This window comes from Taudactylus pleione, unplaced genomic scaffold (assembly GCF_031769625.1).
Source record: "Taudactylus pleione unplaced genomic scaffold, aTauple2 ptg000967l, whole genome shotgun sequence".
Taxonomy (NCBI): Eukaryota; Metazoa; Chordata; class Amphibia; order Anura; family Myobatrachidae; genus Taudactylus; species Taudactylus pleione.
The window spans coordinates 12375001-12380000 of record NW_028285368.1 but is presented as its reverse complement, the minus strand read 5'-3'; the positions used below and the strand labels follow the sequence as shown (position 1 = coordinate 12380000).

The 5000-nt window shown below is 37.6% G+C and overlaps 2 non-coding genes and 17 pseudogenes across 2 annotated transcripts; all 19 read left to right on the top strand.

Annotated features, from left to right (window-relative positions):
* The window catches only part of LOC148469665 (5S ribosomal RNA), a 119-nt pseudogene extending 54 nt beyond the window's left edge, over window positions 1-65 (top strand).
* A 116-nt stretch (window positions 66-181) lies between these two features.
* On the top strand, window positions 182-300 carry LOC148469664 (5S ribosomal RNA; annotated as a pseudogene).
* A 115-nt stretch (window positions 301-415) lies between these two features.
* On the top strand, window positions 416-534 carry LOC148469663 (5S ribosomal RNA; annotated as a pseudogene).
* A 116-nt stretch (window positions 535-650) lies between these two features.
* On the top strand, window positions 651-769 carry LOC148469662 (5S ribosomal RNA; annotated as a pseudogene).
* A 116-nt stretch (window positions 770-885) lies between these two features.
* LOC148469661 (5S ribosomal RNA) lies at window positions 886-1004 on the top strand (annotated as a pseudogene).
* Window positions 1005-1120: 116 nt separating this feature from the next.
* Window positions 1121-1239, top strand: LOC148469660 (5S ribosomal RNA). Its single transcript, XR_015874176.1, has one exon. It is a non-coding gene; the product is annotated as a 5S ribosomal RNA (ribosomal RNA).
* Window positions 1240-1355: 116 nt separating this feature from the next.
* Window positions 1356-1474, top strand: LOC148469659 (5S ribosomal RNA; annotated as a pseudogene).
* A 351-nt stretch (window positions 1475-1825) lies between these two features.
* Window positions 1826-1944, top strand: LOC148469658 (5S ribosomal RNA; annotated as a pseudogene).
* Window positions 1945-2060: 116 nt separating this feature from the next.
* On the top strand, window positions 2061-2179 carry LOC148469657 (5S ribosomal RNA). Its single transcript, XR_015874043.1, has one exon. It is a non-coding gene; the product is annotated as a 5S ribosomal RNA (ribosomal RNA).
* A 113-nt stretch (window positions 2180-2292) lies between these two features.
* LOC148469656 (5S ribosomal RNA) lies at window positions 2293-2411 on the top strand (annotated as a pseudogene).
* Window positions 2412-2527: 116 nt separating this feature from the next.
* LOC148469655 (5S ribosomal RNA) lies at window positions 2528-2646 on the top strand (annotated as a pseudogene).
* Window positions 2647-2762: 116 nt separating this feature from the next.
* Window positions 2763-2881, top strand: LOC148469654 (5S ribosomal RNA; annotated as a pseudogene).
* Window positions 2882-3232: 351 nt separating this feature from the next.
* Window positions 3233-3351, top strand: LOC148469653 (5S ribosomal RNA; annotated as a pseudogene).
* Window positions 3352-3467: 116 nt separating this feature from the next.
* LOC148469652 (5S ribosomal RNA) lies at window positions 3468-3586 on the top strand (annotated as a pseudogene).
* Window positions 3587-3701: 115 nt separating this feature from the next.
* On the top strand, window positions 3702-3820 carry LOC148469651 (5S ribosomal RNA; annotated as a pseudogene).
* A 116-nt stretch (window positions 3821-3936) lies between these two features.
* On the top strand, window positions 3937-4055 carry LOC148469650 (5S ribosomal RNA; annotated as a pseudogene).
* A 351-nt stretch (window positions 4056-4406) lies between these two features.
* LOC148469649 (5S ribosomal RNA) lies at window positions 4407-4525 on the top strand (annotated as a pseudogene).
* A 116-nt stretch (window positions 4526-4641) lies between these two features.
* On the top strand, window positions 4642-4760 carry LOC148469648 (5S ribosomal RNA; annotated as a pseudogene).
* A 115-nt stretch (window positions 4761-4875) lies between these two features.
* On the top strand, window positions 4876-4994 carry LOC148469647 (5S ribosomal RNA; annotated as a pseudogene).
* The last annotated feature ends 6 nt before the right edge of the window (window positions 4995-5000 follow it).

Sequence of the window (5000 nt, the reverse complement as noted above, 5' to 3'; positions counted from 1 at the left end):
TGCAGTGTTGTGCCTGGTTAGTACTTGGACGGGAGACCACCTGGGAATACCAGGTGCTGTAGGTAATTTTATACTGCCATAACATTCTTTTCTATTACATCTTACATTACATTTTTTCAACTTATCAATGAATTTACTTGAGCTAAGAAGTAAAAGAAGTCTAAAGTTAATGTTTTTGAGCACCTACAGCCAAACCACAGTGGACATGCCCAATCTCGTCTGATCTTGGAAGCTATGCAGTGTTGGGCGTGGTTAGTACTTGGATGGGAGACCACCTCGGAATACCAGGAGCTGTAGGTAACTTTATACTGCCATAACATTCTTTTCTATTACATTTCTCATTTAATTTTTCAACTTATCATTGAATTTATTTGAGTTAAGAAGTAAAAGAGGTCTAAAGTTAATGTTTTTGAGCACCTACAGCCAAACCACACTGGACATGCCCAATCTTGTCTGATCTTGGAACCTATGCAGTGTGGGGCCTGGTTAGTACTTGGATGGGAGACCACCTGTGAATACCAGGTGCTGTAGGTAATTTTATACTGCCATAACATTCTTTTCTATTACATTTTACATTTAATTTTTTCAACTAATCAATGAATTTCCTTGAGTTAAGAAGTAAAAGAGGTTTAAAGTTAATGTTATTGAGCACCTGCAGCCAAACCACACTGGACATGCCCAATCTCATCTGATCTTGGAAGCTATGCAGTGTTGGGCCTGGTTAGTACTTGGATGGGAGTCCACCCAGGAATCCCAGGTGCTGTATGTAATTTTAAACAGCCAAAACATTCTTTTCTATTACATTATACATTTAATTTTTTCAACTTATCAATGAATTCACTTGAGTTAAGAAGTAAAATAGGTCTAAAGTTAATGTTTTTGAGCACCTACAGCCAAACCACGCAGGACTTGCCCAATCTCATCTGATCTTGGAAGCTATGCAGTGTTTGGCCTGGTTAGTATTTGGATGGGAGACCACCTGGGAATACCAGGTGCTGTAGGTAATTTTATACTGCCATAACATTCTTTTCTATTACATTTTACATTTAATTTTTTCAACTTATCAATGAATTTATTTGAGTTAAGTAGTAAAAGAGGTCTAAAGTTAATGTTTTTGAGCTCCTACAGCCAAACCACACTGGACATACCCAATCTCATCTGATCTTGGAAGCTATGCAGTGTTGGGCCTGGTTAGTACTTGGACGGGAGACCACCTGGGAATACCAGGTGCTGTAGGTAATTTTATATAGCCATAACATTATTTTCTATTACATTTTACATTACATTTTTTCAACTTATCAATGAATTTTCTTGAGTTAAGAAGTAAAAGAGGTCTAAAGTTAATATTTTTGAGCACCTACAGTCAAACCACACTGGACATGCCCAATCTCATCTGATCTTGGAAGCGATGCAGTCTTGGGCCTGGTTAGTACTTGGATGGGAGACACCCTAGGAATACCAGGTGCTGTAGGCAATTTTATACTGCCATAACATTCTTTTCTATTACATTTTACATTTAATTTTTTCAACTTATCAATGAATTTACTTGAGTTAAGAAGTAATAGAGGTCTAAATTTAATGCTTTTGAGCACCTACAGCCAAACCACACTGGACATGCCCAATCTCGTCTGATCTTGTAAGCCTTGCTGTGTTGGGCCTGGTTTGTACTTGGATGGGAGACCACCTGGGAATACCAGTTGCTGTAGGAAATTTTATACAGCCAAAATATTCTTTTCTATTACATTTTACATTTAATTTTTTCAACTTATCATTGAATTTACTTGAGTTAAGAAGTAAAAGAGGTCTAAAGTTAATGTGTTTGAGCACCTACAGCCAAACCACACTGAACATGCCCAATTTTGTTTGATCTTGGACGCTATGCAGTGTTGGGCCTGGTTAGTATTTGGATGGGAGACCACCTGGGAATACCAGGTGCTGTAGGTAATTTTATACTGCCAAAACATTCTTTTCTATTACATTTTACATTTAATTTTTTCAACTTATCAATGAATTTACTTGAGTTAAGAAGTAATAGAGGTCTAAAGTTAATGGTTTTGGGCACCTACAGCCAAACCACACTGGACATGCCCAATCTCATCTGATCTTGGAAGCTATGCAGTGTTGGGCCTGGTTAGTACTTGGATGGGAGACCACCTGGGAATACCAGGAGCTGTAGGTAATTTTATACTGGCAAAACATTCTCTTCTATTACATTTTACATTTCATTTCAACTTATCATTGAATTTTCTTGAGTTAAGAAGTAAAAGAGGTCTAAAGTTAATGTTTTTGAGCACCTACAGCCAAACCACACTGGACATGCCCAATCTCATCTGATCTTGGAAGCTATGCAGTGTTGGGCCTGGTTAGTACTTGGGTGGGAGACCACCTGGGAATACCAGATGCTGTAGGTAATTTTATATAGCCATAACATTCTTTTCTATTACATTTTACATTAATTTTTTTCAACTTATCAATGAATTTATTTGAGTTAAGAAGTAAAAGAGGTCTAAAGTTAATGTTTTTGAGCACCTACAGCCAAACCACACTGGACATGCCCAATCTCGTCTGATCTTGTAAGCTATGCAGTGTTGGGCCTGGTTTGTACTTGGATGGGAGACCACCTGGGAATACCAGGTGCTGTAGGAAATTTTATACAGCCAAAACATTCTTTTCTATTACATTTTACATTTAATTTTTTAAACTTATCAATGAATTTACTTGAGTTAAGAAGTAAAAGAGGTCTAAAGTTAATGTTTTTGAGCACCTACAGTCAAACCACACTGGACATGCCCAATCTCGTCTGATCTTGGAAGCTATGCAGTGTTGGGCCTGGTTAGTACATGGATGGGAGACCCCCTGGGAATACCAGGTGCTGTAGGTAATTTTATACTGCCATAACATTCTTTTCTATTACATTTTACATTTAATTTTTTCAACTTATCAATGAATTTACTTGAGTTAAGAAGTAATAGAGGTGTAAATTTAATGCTTTTGAGCACCTACAGCCAAACCACACTGGACATGCCCAATCTCGTCTGATCTTGTAAGCCTTGCTGTGTTGGGCCTGGTTTGTACTTGGATGGGAGACCACCTGGGAATACCAGTTGCTGTAGGAAATTTTATACAGCCAAAACATTCTTTTCTATTACATTTTACATTTAATTTTTTCAATTTATCATTGAATTTTCTTGAGTTAAGAAGTAAAAGAGGTCTAAAGTTAATGTTTTTGAGCACCTACAGCCAAACCACACTGGACATGCCCAATCTTGTTTGATCTTGGAAGCTATGCAGTGTTGGGACTGGTTAGTACTTGGATGGGAGACCACCTGGGAATGCCAGGTGCTGTAGGTAATTTTATACTGCCATAACATTCTTTTCTATTACATTTTACATTTAATTTTTTCAACTAATCATTGAATTAACTTACGTTAAGAAGTAAAAGAGGTCTAAAGTTAATGTTTTTGAGCACCTACAGTCAAACCACACTGTACATGCCCAATCTTGTCTGATCTTGAAAGCTATGCAGTGTTGGGCCTGGTTAGTACTTGGATGGGAGACCACCTGGGAATGCCAGGTGCTGTAGGTAATCTTATACTGCCATAACATTCTTTTCTATTACATTTTACATTTCAGTTTTCAACTAATCATTGAATTTACTTGAGTTAAGAAGTAAAAGAGGTCTAAAGTTAATGTTTTTGAGCACCTACAGCCAAACCACGCTGGACATGCCCAATCTCGTCTGATCTTGTAAGCTTTGCTGTGTTGGGCCTGGTTTGTACTTGGATGGGAGACCACCTGGGAATACCAGGTGCTGTAGGTAATTTTAGCCAGCCAAAACATTCTTTTCTATTACATTTTACATTTAATTTTTTCAACTTATCAATGAATTTACTTGAGTTAAGAAGTAAAAGAGGTCTAAAGTTAATGTTTTTGAGCACCTACAGCCAAATCACGCTGGACTTGCCCAATCTCATCTCATCTTGGAAACTATGCAGTGTTGGGCCTGGTTAGTACTTGGATGGGAGACCACCTGGGAATACCAGGAGCTGTAGATAATTTTATACTGCCATAACATTCTTTTCTATTACATTTTACATTTAATTTTTTCAACTTATCAATGAATTTACTTGAGTTAAGAAGTAATAGAGGTCTAAATTTAATGCTTTTGAGCACCTACAGCTAAACCACACTGGACATGCCCAATCTCGTCTGATCTTGTAAGCCTTGCTGTGTTGGGCCTGGTTTGTACTTGGATGGGAGACCACCTGGGAATACCAGTTGCAGTAGGAAATTTTATACAGCCAAAACATTCTTTTCTATTACATTTTACATTTAATTTTTTCAACTTATCATTGAATTTACTTGAGTTAAGAAGTAAAAGAGGTCTAAAGTTAATGTTTTTGAGCACCTACAGCCAAACCACACTGAACATGCCCAATCTTGTTTGATTTTGGAAGCTATGCAGTGTTGGGCCTGGTTAGTATTTGGATGGGAGAACACCTGGGAATACCAGGTGCTGTAGGTAATTTTATACTGCCAAAACATTCTTTTCTATTACATTTTACATTTAATTTTTTCAACTTATCAATGAATTTACTTGAGTTAAGAAGTAATAGAGGTCTAAAGTTAATGGTTTTGGGCACCTACAGCCAAACCACACTGGACATGCCCAATCTCATCTGATCTTGGAAGCTATGCAGTGTTGGTCCTGGTTAGTACTTGGATGGGAGACCACCTGGGAATACCAGGAGCTGTAGGTAATTTTATACAGCCAAAACATTCTTTTCTATTACATTTTACATTTCATTTTTCAACTTATCATTGAATTCACTTGAGTTAAGAAGTAAAAGAGGTCTAAAGTTAATGTGTTTGAGCACCTACAGCCAAACCACACTGAACATGCCCAATCTTGTTTGATCTTGGACGCTATGCAGTGTTGGGCCTGGTTAGTATTTGGATGGGAGACCACCTGGGAATACCAGGTGCTGTAGGTAATTTTA